Here is an 18,182-nt window from a genome sequence, read left to right as displayed (position 1 = left end):
GGTTTTCCGGGAGGCAGCCACTGAAGAGCGCCCTACCCAAAAGCTGATTTGGAAAACTGATACTCCAGTGTGGGTAGAACAGTGGCCACTCAAGAAAGGAAAATTAAAGGTACATGAAGAGCTCGTAGAGGAGCAGTTAAAAAAAGGTCACATCATGGAGACCACATCACCGTGGAACTCCTCTGTCTTTTTCATAAAAAAACCCAACAAAGAGAAGTGGCAGCTCCTCCATGACCTCCGTCAAATCAACAACGTTATTGAGGACATGGGCTCTCTACAACTAGGGATGCCCTCAATAACCATGCTTCCACATAACTGGTTTTTAGCTGTGATTAACATCAAAGACTGTATTTTTCAAATTCCCCTGCATCCTGACGATGCCCTGTGTTTTGCCTTCTCGGCTCCCACCATTAACCGAGAAGCCACATTGAAGAGATACCACTGGAAAGTACCCCCACAAGGTCTCAAAGTGAGTCCTGTGATTTGCCAGAGGTATGTCTCTTCCTTGCTGTCCCCAGTCCATGAAGCTGCAGGAGATTCCATCATCCTGCACTACATAGATGACATCCTGGTGTGTGCCCCAACTGATGACATGCTTACTCACACACTTGACCTGACAAGCAGTGAATTGGTTGCTGCAGGGTTCGAGCTCCAAGAAGAAAAGATTCAAAAGATGCCACCTTGGAAGTACCTGGGTCACGAAATTGGAAAGCAGACCATTGTGCCGCAAAAATTAGCTATCAAAAACAACATCAAAACCTTAGCAGATCTCCATCAACTGTGTGGGTCTTAAACTGGGCAAGACCTTGGCTAGGCATTTCCAACGAGGACCTAGCCTCCCTTTTAAATTTGTTGAAAGAGGGAGATGTTTTGCAGAAAAAAGAAGAAAACCCCACAACTTTGTCAAAGTTGTAAAGCTTGGTATGTTTATTACAGCGCTGGACACATGCAGAGATTGCTCTCCTCAAAAGAGGCATGTGTACCTCTGAGAACTTCAGGTTTCTTTTTATCTCTCTCTCAAATACATATGCATACAATTTCACAATAGGTTCATACATATTCATTTTTATGGGTTTCGTGTGACTTTTATCACTAGTTCCTTTTTATAAAAAAAAAAATTCCGAGGTCAGGCTGACTTGCCCTTACAGCAGTCCCTGTCTCTATCATCTTCTGTCTCCCCCCCTTTATCTCTGTCCTTCACTGAAGTAACTTCACTGAGCTTAGGCCTTGCAGTCTGGCTAAATAACTATGATTTCTAACCACAGATTCAACTCAAAAATGTACATTTCACCTAAATTAAAATGGATTTCTATCCTGGAAAATTTTCACTTTGCTTCATTCCCCCCTTTCCTAAAAGGAGGAAGTAAATTCTTTTACTTTGTACAAATTCCTATGACAACAAGTGTACTTTAGTGCTTTACCATGTGCGTTTGATAATGGATAATCTTAAACTTATTCTAACTAATATTAACAAAACTAGAGTAGGATGATACAACTTATTAAAGATTCTATTTGCAGTTGGTGAGCACCCAAAGATCATATCCCACCAGTGATGATCTGCATTTTGTTCTATTCTTTGAAGAATTCTAGTTATTTCTTTTTGTATCACACTGGATAGTTCTCTCTGCTTCCTTGAGTTTTTCTTCAAGATCCTTAGTAGGTCTTGGTGCTTAATTAATTGTTTTACTAATGCAAGGTCCATACCAATAGGGGTAGGTGATAGTCTGTGAAACACTGTATAATTGGTTTTAACCAGCTGGTGGGATGTCACTGGTGCCAAGTACGAAAAATCACACCCGATAATCTTAACAAAATTACAAATACAGAAATTAGAATGATTTCTACTAGACAGAATAACATCATTGCTATCAATTTTTACAGCAGCACAGGCAGTTCTCAGGCATACACACCCTTTTCCAGTATATACGAGCACAGTTTTCTGGTCAGTGACTGGATGAACTTCGAAGTGACAAATACTCTGCGCAGTGTCTAAACACATCTTGGGCATTAATAGTATTGCTTTCACACATGAATCCCATCTGTTCTCTAGTAGTGCAGGATTCTAAGTTTACTATCTGCCACTTTTCATTCATCTTTTCGTGCCCACACTCTATGTTCTGAAGGATAGAGTGTTGTTTCTTCATGGTTTAATCTTAGGGCAATGATGGGATGGATAACATAAACAGTGGCATTACGTATGGTAAGCACAAAGGCAGTGGCCACATTAGAAACAGGATCATAGGTGAAATTCACCATAGTCCACCAGGATTGAAACTTCCTTTCAAAATCAATTGCATTATCCCAAACAATTCTCCGAATTTCAGCTGGAAAATTACCATCACCCCTTTCCTATATGATCAGAGCTGCTGTTGCTTGCATCTATAACTGTGCTTGTATACAACTGAAAGCTAAAGACACATTATCTAGAACTGTACTAAGTGCTTCTACTATTAACTTGTGGTCTTGGTCCCCGGCCTCTTCATACTTCCTTACTTTGGCAGTACTTTGAAATCTGCCACTGGCTTGTTCCTAATGCCAAGAGAGATGACTGTAAAGGCTGCTTCAATTTTGTTAGGCTACCTGCTGCAGCAGCCAGTTTATTCATCAGTATTTCTGAATCAATTCCATTTAAAACTCCTAATCCTGTCCTTAATATCTCAGTTAGATCCTTTCTTATTCTGCTATTGAGATATACTTGTCTTTGTAACTACGTTGTCTAACCTTCAAAGGATGTTTTTAGGAAGGAGGAGCAGACTGGTTGGATTTTTGAGATGTTAATTTGCATTAGCAACTCCACACATTTGAGAGACCATTCTGGACTGAATAATAGTTGTTGTTCACACACATTCTTTACTACGTAGGGGCCTGTTTCATACACTTTAGGTTCCAGTTTGGGTAGAGTCTGAACTATTTGAGTCCTAGTATGGGTTGTATAAGGCCCTGCTGTTGTAAAAAGTGCAGTGTCTACTTTGAATTTAAATGAAAGTCTGATAGCAACTCGAACTCAAAGGCAGGTCGTTTCTACAGGCTGTATCAAGGTGAAATTACACCAACAGTCTGATTCAGTTAGGCTATCACAGACTTCCTGGTGTTGATATACACCAGGGGAGGTTGAGACACTAATTACATCTGGTCTCTCATAAGCCGTCTTATTGATGACCCGGCACTCTACTTTGATTTCTTCTCCTCTGATTCTTTGAAGTCCCCACAGTTCTCATCCCTGCCATTCTTGCTTCTCATATACCCAATTCCCGTGGATTACTACAGTAGATATGTTTAAATCGTTTATCTCAGAAGGTTTTCCCATTGATCCAGTATACTGATTAAAAGCCTGGGACCAAGGCCGTTCAGCATTGCTTTGGGTAGAGGTACTCTCTAGTTCTGAAACTTCAGTTATAATTCCATACAAAACAATTCTGTAAACTAAAGTATGAACTACCCCCAACCACAATATAAACATTTTGCCCGAGTAAGTTTTAGTCTCAGTTCATTGTCTCCTGGTGTCACTCTCCAAGGGACTTCTAGGGCTTTCTTCACTCCAGAGTGAAGGATCCAGGCATTCTGCTCCTTGATTTTGATTGCAGTGAAGGTGGTGAGAAGTACTTGCAGTGGTCTCTCCCACTGTGGTTCCAAAGTCTTCTCTGTAAGAGACTTAACATATACATCATCCCCAGGCTATCTAACTCCCTGCTCCGAGTTCCAGCCACATGTTTCTCAATTTCTCTGAGCTGTTTGCTTAAAGCCACCATGTAGGTGGTCAGTGTTATCACCCTAATGTGGGTGGACATTGCCTTTGTATTCCATATGGTCTTCTATAAGGCATTTCAAAAGGATTCAGCATTCTTTTAGCTCAAGGTTTAGTTCGAATTTGCAGTAGTGCTAGTGGAAGAGCTTGGGGCTAGGGTTGATTAACTTCTTGCCCCAGTCTTACAATCTGCTGCTTAATCAAATGATTCATTTTCTCTACCTGGCTACTTGATTGGGGTAGTATGGAGTGTGAAGTTCCTAATCTATGCCCAGGTGGCTACTAAGCTGTTGCACTGCTCTGGAAATGAAATATTATTCTCTATCTGAGGATATTGTGGCTGGAACTCTGAAGTGTCTTGTAATAATACTCTGGTCACCTCTTGAGCTTTGACAGTTCTGGTGGGGAAAGTTTCTGGCCACCCTGAAAATGTATCTGTCAATACCAGTAAATACTGACACCCCCCTTTCCTTGGGAGTTCTGAAACATTAATTTTCCACTGCTGTACAGGCCCATGGCCTCTCCCAGTCTGACTGAGTTTTGGCCCGGGGGGTATTTTGGGGTTAGTCTGGAGGCAAGGATCACATTGTCGGCTTACTTGAGTGATAGTGGCATATAAATTCCTGACAACGATACAACAATTCTTTCAATCAGATGTGTGTTCTAGAAAGCCTGTGGGAATTACTACTTCAAAGTCAACACTTCATTTCAATGCACTCTGTATCACTCGCAGCCTTGGTCATTTTGGAAAAGGAGCTACACTATAAAAAGCTTTAAGTAGTTAGGCTCTAGTGTGTTGTCTAGTACTCCTCCTTCACTAGTAACCACGAAAATGGGAAGGGATTACTAGCTCTCTTTCAATGGTAGCCCACCCCTTGCAGTTGTACGTCTCTTTTGATTAGTATTATTGTATTATGGCTTACCTTTGAGGACAATCTGTACCTCACCCTTTGCTGCTTTCTTTGCCTCTCCATCCGCCAGCTCATTTCTTTCCTCCAATTTTAAGCTCACTCTCTGGTGTGCCTTAATATGCTTTTTCAGGTAGCTGAACTGCTTCCAGCAGCTGGATTGTCTCTTCTTTCCCTGTGAGGTCAGCAGTCCCCTCTCCTTCCAGATGGTTCCATGTGCATGCACAACTCTGAATGCCTTTTGCTGTTTCTAAGGCATGGGTCCATGCATTTATCTCAGCATCCTGTGCAGAGGTACCTGTTGGTAAGGGTCCAGACTCTATTACCTCTCTGCAGGTAGTCACTGTGAACTTTGCAATGTCGCTTTCTTGTCAGTGAACCAGGTCTCTGCATCGTCCGGAGGAGTGTCCTTTAAGTCTGGGCGGCTGGAGTAGGTAGCTTCAATGGTCTCCAGGCAATCATAGTTTACTGCTTCTTCTTGATTTCCACTGAGAAAAGAAGCTGGGTTGACAATATTAGTCACCACTATCTCTACATCATCTTGCTCTACCATGATGGCCTGGTATTTCAGAAACCTCTCTGGTGAAAGCCAGTGGCCACCCTTTACTTCCAGTACTGCAGACACTGTGTGGGACACTAGCACAGTCATTTTTGTCCTAGGGTAGACTTGGGTGCCTCTTGAATATTCAGCACAACTGCTGCTACACCTCTGAGGCAACCTGGCCATCCTTTGGCTGTTGCATCTAGTTGCTTAGAGAAGTAAGCAACTGCTTTTCAGTATTGACCTAAGTCCTGAGCCGAGGGCTCCCAGGGCAATTCCTTGCGTGGAAAAATAGAAAGAATGCTTTACTTACATCTGGAAGTCTCAAAGCTGGAGCTGACATGAGGGCACTCTCTAGCTGGTGAAAGGCCCGTGTGGCGTCTCTTGTCCACTGGAGATCTCTGTTTCCATCAGCAATAAGAGAATAGAGGGGTCTGACGAGCAGTCCATAATTATGAACCCACAGCTGGCACTACCCTGCCATGCCTAAGAGGGTTCGGAGTTCCTTCATTGTCTAGGGTTCAGGGTTTGGCATAGGGCTTCCCTGCCTTAAAGTCTGCTGCTCAGCACTCACTTCTTACCCCAGGTAGATTACCTTCTGTTTCACTACCTGTGCCTTTTTCTTTGAGACTCTGCATCCTTGGAGTCTTAGGAAATTCAAAAGGCTTACCGTCCAGGCTTCTCTCGCTTCCCTCGTCCGAGTGGCTACTAGAAGATCATCCACGTACTGCAACAGCCTCCTTTCCTCTTGTGGAGCTTCCTGGGACTCTGGGTCTTTGCAAGCTGTTCTCCAATCGGAGTGGAGAATTTTGAAGCCTTCAGGCACATGGACTGTGTGAGCTTGAGTTTGAATGCAAAAATTTTCTGGCTGGCTTCGTGGATAGGGAGGCAAAAGAAGGCCTCTCTTAGACCTAAAACAGTGAACCAGGTTAACTCAGGTGTTAAACAAGTTAGTAAAGTACATGGATTTGCTACCACAGGGTATAAATTCTGTGTTATCTTATTGACAGCCCTCAATCCAGTACTATCAATTATTGGGCTGATTCCTTCCCTATCTTGCTTTTGAGGGTACTGCACAATTCTCACTGGTTGTGTTTCTTCCTTAAGCTTGATTACTATGTGGGGGCATTTTTCACCCTCCCTGGTACAGCAGAGGCCCATACCCTCAAAAACACTTATTTACTTATTCTAATATCTCTTTAATAATGTCTTTCTTAATTTCAATGGCTGTTAATGTTAAGCCTAACATCTTTATATCATTTGCCTCCAGAGTAACCTTTCTCATTTGAGAATGTTTAGCGAATTGTACAAAAGCTTTTAAGTACACATAGTACACGTTACTTTAAAGGTTTGCAAAAGTATGCCTTCTCAGACTGGCCAGTTGTTCCCCACACTACAACATAAACATTCTCCACAGGTACTAAAGCGTTATTTAAAACAATATATGGCCCTTGGGTGGACTAAAATTCTACCCTTTTCTTTCTTCTGATCTCACTGCATCTTGCAGAGGGGTCTGTTACCTCCTAGTTCTGGATGAAATTGAACTGCCAGGAGGGGAATGGGTTCGAGTGGGTATTCTTTTGGGGCCTAAGTCTTCTTCCCTTTTGGGGAGGTCATCTTTATCCTTCCTCCCTTACCTTAGGAGGAGCCTTTAACAAATCATGTGTACTCATTTTGCGAACTGTGATTGCTTTGCATTTCAGCATGATAATCTTTGTTTGACTTCATATGTTGCTATCTTATGCTGCATGCTGAACAACACGTTTGATTTTCTTTCTGTTTGCCTTGTTTTCCTTTTCAAGGGCCAAGACCAGAGGGCGATCTGATATCACAGTCTCTTTGCCATTCTGGGTGATTTCTTAAAACAAAAAGACACATCAGCATACAAAACTCCATCCCATTTACCTTCCTATTTTAAAACAGTATTAACTGCAATGAAGTATTATAAATCTTATTTTTTGAGCTGCTCCTACTGGCAGCCTTCTCTTAGTGAGCCCCTCCTAAAAGGCGCTAATTTAGGAACCTGTTTGCTCTGGTCAGTTCTCATTATATTTTTCTCCTTGCCCTATCTCGCTTCCACCCAAACTTCTCTTTACAAAGCTTCACAGTAGTTTCTCAGTCTTCCTCCCACACTCCCACACAGCTCCAGGTGGCAGGTATCAGATGTGATTTCCCACACACAAGCTTTAAGATCTTAGATTCTGAATCAGCTTGATCAGAAACCTTTAATTTAGACTCGGGGCATGTGCCCTGACAGTCATTAGAACAGCAATACCAGCGTTTCTCACAAACACCGCACTGCAATAATACCCAAGCAGCGTGCCAGCCTCTTGATGCACCAAAGGCACCCTGAAATTGCCCGCAAAGGCAGGCTATTCTGTTTATTACAGAGAACTCTATATCCCTACAGCAGGCTGTTCCCAGTCCAGACTTACTATAGTACCAGCTCAAGTCTAGTCTCATAAACTCATTCATCTCTTCTATCTAAACTCTATTTTACAAAATATCAGTCTTTTCTAGTTCTCTTCTTGCACAATCTAATTAAGCACTGTGTCTACTTACACTTGTTTTACTGCCTTGCAAAAAGGCTGTGTTTGCCCTAGCCGAAACTCTGATATGCCCACAGACACAGACACACGCCCCCCCCCCCTTATCTCAAATTCACTAGAGCAGAGGCTTGAATTGCTGTGAGGGGGAGAATTCTTGGAATTCCTTTAATTCGCTTTATCACAGTTAAGCATAAATCACCATACCATAGTTCTTCTGTGTAAAATGCTACTCTTGTTGCAAACAAAATCTTAAAATCTCCACAAACACCACTATACAATCTGAGAATCAAATTACCACAATGCAGTGGAAGAAAATCACCACACAAAACCACTGGGAAAGGGCATATCTCTCAAAATGCCCACTTTTCTCAACACAACACAGCATACCATAAATCAGCCTTTACTCACATCAGTTTTCCCTGGACACAATCAAAATAACAAAAATAACAGCACACAGTCCAGAGATCAAGTCCAAACATCCAGGGCAAAGGAACTCTCTGAGCTCGTACTCACGGTTAAAATGTACCACTCTACACAAATCACTACATTTAAACACAATAAATACCATCACTGACATTCCTCCACTCGCTTCTCCGTGGGGCACTTCTCTCCCTGCCCCCGCAGCCTTCTGCAGCCGGCGCCTCTGGCCTCACTCGGCTGCTACAAACACGGGTAGTACTGACCCCCCCCGCACTGTAGGGCACTGTAGATTTACTCTCATTTATACACCATACACTTATACACTTGCACAATTAGAAACACAGTGCACTGACCACCCAATGCATTAACCATACAGCAACACAGTGTCCAGACACCACACACACACACACACACACATAAACATACACGGGTTCACCCGACCCACCCCCAGGGTCGCTAGTGGCTGCTCTATCAGACAATGAACCCCCATACAGTGTCTGGACACTACACACATACACACAGAGGTTCACTCGACCCACCCCCAGGGTCGCTAGCCGTCTGCCCTATCAGAACAATGAACCCCCATCTCTACTCCAGCTGCTCCATCAGCTGGACCCAGATGTCTCTGAGTGATTTACTCCCTAGCTCTCTTTTTCCTCCCCGGGGGCCCCTCAGTACATACCATATCTTCCTCCACAGCCAGCAGGTCCTTGTCTGTCCTTGCAGGAGGCAAGTTGAGACAAGCGGAGCCCCACCAGGAAAAAATCCTAGGGTGCGCCTTGGAGGTCCGTCTATCCCCCTGCCCCTGTGGGGACAGAGAACTCCTGGCTTGGCTTGCCATAATGTTTTGCGGAGAAAAGAAGAAAACCCCACAACTTTGTCAAAGTTGTAAAGCTTGGTATGTTTATTACAGGGCTGGACGCATGCGGAGATTGCTCTCCTCAAAAGAGGCATGCGTACCTCTGAGAACTTCAAGTCTCTTTTTATCTCTCTCTCAAATACATATGCATACAGTTTCACAATAGGTTCATACATATTCATTTTTATGGGTTTCGTGTGACTTTTATCACTAGTTCCTTTTTATCAAAAAAAAATTCCGAGGTCAGGTTGACTTGCCCTTACAGCAGTCTCTGTCTCTCTCTATCATCTTCTGTCTCCCCCCCTTTATCTCTGTCCTTCGCTGAAGTAACTTCACTGAGCTTAGGCCTTGCAGTCTGGCTAAATAACTACAATTTCTAACCACAGACTCAACTCAAAAATGTACATTTCACCTAAATTAAAATGGATTTCTATCCTGGAAAATTTTCACTTTGCTTCAGAGATGACCTTAGTTCTCCTAGGACCCTCACCCAGGAAGCAAGAACTGCACTGGAGAAAGCTCAGGAGACAATGTCTGCCAGGCAGGCCCACAGGTGCCAGCAGGGCCTGCCCTTCAAGTTCATCATCTTGGGTAAGTTGCCACACCTCCATGGGGTGATCTTCCAGGGGGAAACTGTCCAGGCAGGGAAAGATAATCAGGACAAGAAGGACTCACTCCTAATCATAGAATGGGTCTTTCTCAGTCACAACAGGCCCAAAACGATGACAAGGCCACAGGAGCTGATGACAGAACTGATCCGGAAAGCAAGGATTTGGATCAGGAAATTGGCAGGGTGTGACTGTGACTGCATCCACATCTCCTTAAATTTAAATCAGGCCAACTATCTCAAGCAATGTTAGAACAATTGCTTCAAGAGAATGAAGCCCTGCAATTGTCGCTAGACAGCTACATGGGCCAAATTTTGATCCAGCAACCGGCCCACAAAATTTTTAGTTTGGACGTTCAGTTTTCTTTATCATTGACAAGTATTCAGAGCAGAACATCTCTAAAGGCACTGACAGTTTTCACTGATGCATCTGGAGCGTCCCACAAGTCTGTGGTGACTTGGAAAGATCCTCAAACTCAGCAGTGGGAGGCAGATATTGCCAAGGTGGAAGGATCACCCCAAATTGCTGAGTTGGTCACTGTTGTCAGAGCCTTTGAGAGCTTCTCCAAGCCTTTTAATTTAGTTACTGATTCAGCTTACGTAGCAGGTGTAGTGTCCAGGGCAGAGAATGCTGTATTGCAAGAAGTTTCCAACATTCCTTTATATGAATTGCTTTCAGAAATAGTAAAAATTTCCCACCGGGAACAACCCTTCTATGTGATGCAAGTCAGGTCACACACAGACCTGCCAGGGTTCATTGCAGAAGGTAATCGTAGGGCTGATGCCCTTGTGGCACCAGCTGAGACGGTCCCGCTCCCAGATGTATTCCAACAAGCAAAGATCAGTCACCAGCTTTTCTATCAAAATGGATCTGGCTTGGTTCTGCAATTCCACCTGATGCGCGAACAAGCCTGGGTGATCGTAGCCACGTGCCCTTCTTGTCAACACCATTCACTACCCTCTCTAAGTACAGGGTCAAACCCTAGGGCTTTGCAGAGCTGCAAGGTGTGGCAGACAGATGTAACCCACATCTTGTCATTTGGCAAATTTAAAGATGTCCATGTCTCCATGGATACTTTCTCTGGTGCCATCTACGCTTCCACCCACACAGGAGAGAAGGTCTCTGATGTAAAAAAACATCGCATGCAAGCCTTCTCCAGATTGGGAATCCCTAAGGTCATCAAAACAGACAATGGCCCAGCGTACAAGTCCAAAGAGTTTCAGAGTTTCCTGCAGCAATGGGGAATAGAACATAAGACAGGCATCCTCTATTCCCCAACAGGCCAAGCCATGGAGGAGAGGGCCCACCAGAGCCTAAAAAAGGTCCTTCACCAAGAGGCTATGAAGGTGGAGTCCCCTCAAGTCCGGCTGTCCAAAGCATTGTTCATGCTGAATTTTTTAAATTGCACCTATGAAAAGCTTTACCCACCCATCATAAGGCACTTCAAAGAGAACAGTCAGCACAATCTGAAAGTCCGGCTACCCGTCCTCAAAAAAGACCCTGAGACTTGGAAAACAGAGGGGCCCTATGAGCTAGTGGCCTGGGGTAGGGGATATGCGTACGTATCCGCTCCCTCAGGCTTGAGATGGATCCCCTCCAAGTGGGTAAGACCATACATTCCGAAAGTGTCAAAAGATAAAGCCACGGCACAAGTAGCCGATGTCTGCTGGAGGAGGAAGCGTTGTCAGACTCTTTAAAGTTAAGTTGCTATTACCTGAACCTTATTGTCACCCTGGTTTTTTAAGATTTTCTAAGCCTTCTGATGTTGACATTCTTGTAGTGAACTTTCTCACACACTTTCTGTAAATAACTCATTGTTTTGCATTCCTTTATGGAGGAGGAGAGAGTTGATAGACTGTTGGTTTGACCAGTGTCATTGGAGAGGTGTCACTGTCACCCTCCAATCCGCTGTCACTTTTGTAAAACTATAAATATTGGAGTCAGAAAATAAACTTCCCTTTTTTCCTTCACCTTGAGAACGGTGGTGTGCTTGTGTTCTTTCGTGTCCTATAGCGACACCTTATTCCTAACATTTTTTATCTTCAGTTTTTTCAATGTTTCCCCTTGATCTGAACTCAGCCCCCGTGCCATCAGAATGAGCCCCATCCTTCTGCTGCTCCTATTGTCAGCCATCCATCCAAGTCAGATGTGGATCGTTTCTCAGCCTCAGGCAAACACATGGACCACTCTTGCCAGAGTCCTCAACAAGATCACATTTGCCTGTCTACCTCCTCTGTGTCTGACCCAATGTTTACTTGCCTTGTGGGGATCCCATCTAAATCTAGGAATTTCCGGCAACATTAGCAACTCCCATTTTTCCAGTATATAATCTGTTATCCCCTTGGTCAAAATTAGTTTACAGACAGACAATAACAGAAAAGGAACCCCAAGAATTTGAGCTCCTTGGTTCTTCAAAGGCGTTCTATTGTGTTCAGTTTATGTTTAAACTGAAAGACCAGATAAATTTGTATCAGGAAGTCCAACAGTTTAAAGAAAACTACACAGCAAAAAAATGGTATAAGAAAATTTCCCATGTGGAGATGTCGTCCACCCCCGATAATAAGCCCCATGCCCTCCCTAAACGGTTTTTCCTCATTTGTGGCGATAGAGCATGGGCAGGCATCCCCTCTCATCTGATCAGAGGTCCATGCACCCTTGGAAAGCTGAGCCTGTTTACACCCAACAAGACCCAAATCATGGATTGGTGAACCAAAACCAGTGCCCACAATTCAGCCCACAAAAAGAGAGACTTAAGGAATTTAGACCCAACTAGCAATTCTGAAATTGTACATTGGTCCAAACCAAAAGGGGTTGCAATCACCATGTTTTTGCTATGGGTGTCTGCAGCCAAGGCTCTAAGTGAATTGTCACAGCTAGAGTGTTGGGTTGCTAAACAGGCCAATATTACATCATTTGCACTTTCTGACCTCCTGGCAGACGAGGAAACAACAAGGCAAGCCACCCTACAAAATCACGCTGTAATTGATTTTCTTCTGCTACTACATAGTCATCGGTGTGAGGAGTTTGAGGATCTCTGCTGCCTGAATCTGTCATCCAAAGCAGAAGACGTCCACAAAATCATCGGAAAGATGCAACAGATGGTCCAAGACATCAAGCAAGAAACAGCATACTGGATGGACGGACTTTTCCAAGGATGGTAACTCTCAGGCTGGGTCAGATCCATACTAAAGTCTGTATTTTTAGTTTTGCTTGTTCTTTTTGTTATTTTGATCAGTTTTGGGATTATCAAGAGCATTGTGGCCAAATTAATATAGAAAGCTACTTCTCATTTAGAGATCAATCAGGTGACAGTTCCCACCACTCCCGAGGAGGAAACAGGAACCTCTGCAGGATTCATAAAACAGCCTTGGTTTGCCGATGCTTGAGATCAGCCCAAGGTGAGTTTTGATGTTTTTATACTTAGGTGCCTCTCCCTTTTTATTTAAACAAAAAGAGGGAGTCATCATCATCATACTTGGCAGTTTGGCTATGGACTATTGGAGCTGCCTCTTTTTTGGTGGAACTTCTCTGAGTCTTGTCTTTTAATTCAAGCACTTGTGCTAGAGCAGTAGTATATTTTTTATCCCATCTTTTCATGTTTTCTGTATAATTATGTAGGAAGAACCATAGCTTAATATGAGGGGTGTACATTTTCTCCCTGTTTGGGGGATATCTGTGTTTGATACCAGAACTTCTGATTTGAATTGCTGAGATTTTGAGAAGGTCTTCTTTAATCTCTTCTCTGAGTTTTTCGTGAGTTTCTTTTATCTTGTTTTCTAATTTCTGTAGACGTGCTTAGAGAACTGCGATTTTTGTATGTGTTGGGCCATGCACGGTATCTGCATATGCTCAGAGCTTCTTGGCCATATCAAGCAGGGTCTCTGTCTTGTCATCTTGCTTTATTATTGCTAAAACAGAAACATATTTTTGTGGCTTAAGTCATATATGTTTTCACTAAATCACGGATGTACGTGGCACCAAGTCTGGATTCCTAGTGTTTATGTTACCTGAGAAGACAATCTCTGCTACTGCCATTTTTCTCAAGCATTGAATATTTTGTTCTATGGTCTTCTATTAGGTTTGCTGCATATAGAGATCATTTCTACACAGATATCTTTGTGCCACACATCCCAGGACCCATGTCCACAGACTGTGAGGGTTAGCCCCACTCATTCTTTGGTCGATAACTATGACAGGGATCCCAAATGCCTTGCTTCAGTATGTCCTGGTTTAGGGCAAATTTGGTAGAGAATCTCCAAAGGGGGGGGGGGGGGGCTCCAGTAAGCAAACCCACATGGCCCCTCCCACCAACTGGTTCGGGAAGAATTCCTTGGAGAAAAGTTGAAAGAACCTGTTTATTTAACAGGCACAGCCCCCCCCAGCACACAGAATGAACAATATCGGATGGCACTACTCTGAAAAAGATGACAAATTCAGAAAGTCTCTCTTGGGAGTGGTCACTCTGTTATCAGTCCCTCCGGCGCTGGGGCAGCTGCTGCAGGACACAAGGTGCAAACTCTCGATGTTCCCAGGTCCCAGTCCGGAGCAGGTTCAAGTTCTTTCCAAAAAGGAAAGGAGAAACAGTCCAGGAAGAAATTTGGACTATTTAGCTAAACTAGCTAATGAGCAGAAGCAAGAGCAAGCAGAAGCAAGAGCGAGAGAGCAAGCGAAAAGCAAAAGCAAAAAAGCAAAAGCAGCACAAGCTGCTGCTCTGTGTCCAGCCAGGCTGATAAGAAAACCCAAACAAAACTTTCACTCTTCAGAGCCAGTCTTAAAGGCACAGAACATAATATCCAGCATAAACAGAACACATGAATGGGGATACAAGCATCATAACGTCACCCTAGGACATTCCACCCCTTATCCCCATATCATCAGCATACTACCAAACATCATGCATTTATTCACACAAAATTTCCATCTGTTCCCCTAAATTTACAAGCAATACCCATCATGCCCTCATCACATCCCCACACTGGACCACTAAATACAGGCCCTATACTACAGAGCTGCAGGATTCCCCACTTTCACTTTATTAACTCAAAGCTCCATCTATCACTTGCTCAGACCTTCAAAACTTGCACATTTCCTTCTCCATCTTCCACTTGCCCGGACCTTCAACACTTACACATTTCCTTCTATCTCATGTCTGTATGGTTTAATGTACAGACAATGGCAGTAACATCCAATGAACAGTGATATTTGCATATCATTCTCACTCCACAAACAGATCTCCCTGAGGTACACGTGTTGTTCCATCTCTTTGCATTATCCACCATGTGAAACCTGGTCCCTGAGCAAAGACAACCCCACGAATGGGTTTGTCTGTACTCGAGGCAGAATTGATCCACACAGTCTTCCCTAACAAACCTCTGACATGTACCACTGGAACTTCATCTATTATATTCAGGGACTCAGACTGGGCAGGACCTGCTCGGTTGGTGGAACCTCGGGTGTTAACTAACCAGGTGTCCTTTGCTAGATGCTGCTCCCAATTTTTGAAAGATCCCCCACCCAGGGCTTTCAACTGGGTTTTTAGTAGCCCATTGTACCTCTCTACTTTTCCTGTAGCTGGTGCATGGTAGGGGATATGGTACACCCACTCAATGCCATGTTCCCTAGCCCAGGTGTTGATAAGGCTGTTCTTGAAATGAGTCCCGTTGTCTGACTCGATCCTCTCAGGGGTACCGTACCTCCAAAGTACCTGCTTTTCAAGGCCCAGGATGGTGTTCTGGGCAGTAGCATGAGACACAGGGTAGGTTGCCAACCATCCAGTGGTGGCCTCCACCATGGTCAGCACGTAGCGCTTGCCCTGGCGTGTCTGGGGCAGTGTGATGTAGTCAATCTGCCAGGCCTCCCCATACTTGTACTTGGACCACCACCCACCATACGAGAGGGGCTTCACTCGCTTGGCCTGCTTGATGGCAGCACACAACTCACAGTCATGGATAACCTGTGAAATACTGTCCATGGTTAGATCCACCCCTCGGTCTCATGCCCACTTATAGGTGGCATCTCTGCCCTGATGGCCTGAGGCATCATGGGTCCATTGAGCTAGGAATAACTCTCCCTTGTGTTCCCAAACTAGGTCTATCTTGGACACCCCTATCTTTGCAGCCTTGTCGACCTGCTCATTGTTTTGGTGCTCCTCATTGGCTCTACTCTTGGGGACATGGGCATCTACATGGCAGACCTTCACAGGTAGCCTCCCTACCCTGGTAGCAATGTTTTTCCACTCACCAGCAGCCCAAATTGGTTTCCCTCTATGCTGCCAATTAGCCTCTTTCCACCTCTCCAGCCATCCACACAGAACATTGGCTACCATCCATGAATCAGTGTAGAGGTAGAGCTTTGGCCACTTCTCTCTTTCTGCAATGTCCAGGGCCAGTCAAACGGCTTTGAGTTCCGCAAGTTGGCTTGATCCACCTTCTCCTTCGGTAGCTTGTGCAATCTGTCGTGTGGGGCTCCATACGGCTGCTTTCCACTTCCAGTTCATCCCTACGATGCGACAGGAACCGTCAGTGAAAAGAGCGTAGCGTGTTTCCTCTGGGGGCAGTTGGTTATAGGGAGGAGCCTCTTCAGGCCATGTCACTGGTTCTTGTTCTTCATCTGTGACACCAAAATTCTCACCTTCGGGCCAATTTGTAATTACCTCCATAATCCCAGGGCGATTCAGTTTACCTATACGGGCACGCTCTGTGATAAGAGCAATCCACTTGCTCCATGTAGCACTGGTGACATGGTGGGTGGAAGGAACCTTGCCTTTGAACATCCACCCCAGCACCGGTAGTCGGGGTGCCAGGAGGAGTTGTGCTTCCGTGCCAATCACCTCTGAAGTGGCTTGGACTCCTTCATAGGCAGCCATGATTTCCTTCTCTGTTGGAGTGTAGTTGGCTTCAGAGCCTCTGTAGCTTCGACTCCAAAATCCCAGTGGTCAACCCCAAGTCTCCCCAGGCACCTTCTGCCAAAGGCTCCAGGACAAGCCATTGTTCCCAGCTGCAGAGTAGAGAATGTTCTTCACATCTGGTCCCGTCTGGACCAGGCTAAGGGCTACTGCATGAGCAATCTCCTGCTTAATCTGGACAAATGCTTGTTGCTGCTCAGGGCCCCACTGGAAACTGTTCTTCTTGCGGGTGACAAGGTAAAGAGGGCTCACAATTTTACTGTACTCAGAAATGTGCATCCTCCAAAAGCCTATGGCACCCAGGAAAGCTTGTGTCTCTTTCTTATTAGTGGGTGGAGACATTGCTGTGATCTTGTTGATGACATCTGTAGGAATCTGATGCCGTCCATCTTGCCACTTCACTCCTAGGAACTGAATCTCAAGAGTTAGTCCCTTTACTTTGCTCTTTTTAATGGTGAAAGCAGTTCCAAGGAGGATTTGGATGATTTTCCTTCCTTTCTCAAACATTTCTGCAGCTGTGTTCCCCCACACAATGATATCATCAATATACTGCAGATGTTCTGGAGCCTCACCCCTTTCTAGTGCAGTCTGGATCAGTCCATGGCAGATGGTGGGGCTGTGCTTCCACCCCTGGGGCAGTCGGTTCCAGGTGTACTGCACTCCCCTCCACGTGAAAGCAAACTGAGGCCTGCATTCTGCTGCCAGAGGAATGGAGAAAAATGCATTGGCTATGTCTATAGTGGAGTACCACCTTGCTGCCTTGGACTCAGGCTCATACTAGAGCTCTAATATGTCTGGCACGGCAGCACTCAGTGGTGGAGTCACTTCATTCAATGCACGATAGTCCACAGTCAATCTCCATTCTCCTTCAGATTTTCGCACAGGCCAAATGGGGCTGTTGAAGGGTGAGTGGGTCTTGCTGACCACCCCTTGGCTCTCCAGCTCTCGGATCATCTTATGCATGGGGATGACAGCATCTCAAGTGGTTCTATACTGTCGTCGATGCACTGTGGAAGTGGATATTGGAACCTGTTGCTCTTCTCCCATCAGGCATCCTACTGCAGATGGATTCTCAGACAGTCCAGGCAAGGTATTCAACTGCTGGATGCCCTCTGTCACTACAGCTGCTATCCCAAACGCCCACCTGAGTCCTTTTGGGTCTTTGAAATACCCACTTCGAAGGTAGTCTATGCCTAAAATACATGGGGCCTCTGGGCCAGTCACAATAGAGTGTTTCTTCCACTCATTCCCAGTCAGGCTCACATCAGCTTCCACCAAAGTGAAATCTTGGGATCCCCCTGTCACACCAGCAATAGAAACAGACTCTGTCCCCACGTCTTGATGGAATTAATGTACATTGAGCACCAGTAACAACCAAAGCTTTGTACTCTTGTGGTTCTGATGTGCCAGGCCAACGAATCCACAGGGACCGGAAAACATGATTTTCCCTAGCCTCTACCTGGCTAGAGGCAGGGCCCCTCTAAGCCTGGTTATCCTTCTTTCCCTGGGCGTATGTCTTGGATGTTCCTTCAAGGGCATCGGACATGTCATCATCATCATACCTGGCAGTTCAGCTACGGGCAACTGGAGCTACTTTCCTTTTGATGGAACTCCCTCTCTCAGCCCTGTCTTCCTTCAATTCACACAC

At 44.8% G+C, this 18,182-nt stretch overlaps 1 long non-coding RNA gene across 1 annotated transcript in view; it reads right to left on the bottom strand.

The window, feature by feature from the left end:
* Positions 1-910: 910 nt before the first annotated feature.
* Positions 911-18,182, bottom strand: part of LOC135459273 (uncharacterized) — a 28,104-nt gene continuing 10,832 nt past the window's right edge. Inside the window, exon 3 of the long non-coding RNA XR_010442997.1 lies at positions 911-3,651. This is a non-coding gene — a long non-coding RNA (uncharacterized LOC135459273). The remainder of the gene's footprint in view (positions 3,652-18,182) is intronic.

Source organism: Zonotrichia leucophrys, chromosome W (genome assembly GCF_028769735.1).
Source record: "Zonotrichia leucophrys gambelii isolate GWCS_2022_RI chromosome W, RI_Zleu_2.0, whole genome shotgun sequence".
NCBI classification, from domain to species: domain Eukaryota; kingdom Metazoa; phylum Chordata; class Aves; order Passeriformes; family Passerellidae; genus Zonotrichia; species Zonotrichia leucophrys.
The sequence above is the reverse complement of the archived record's forward strand: the minus strand, read 5'-3'. Positions and strand labels throughout refer to the sequence as shown.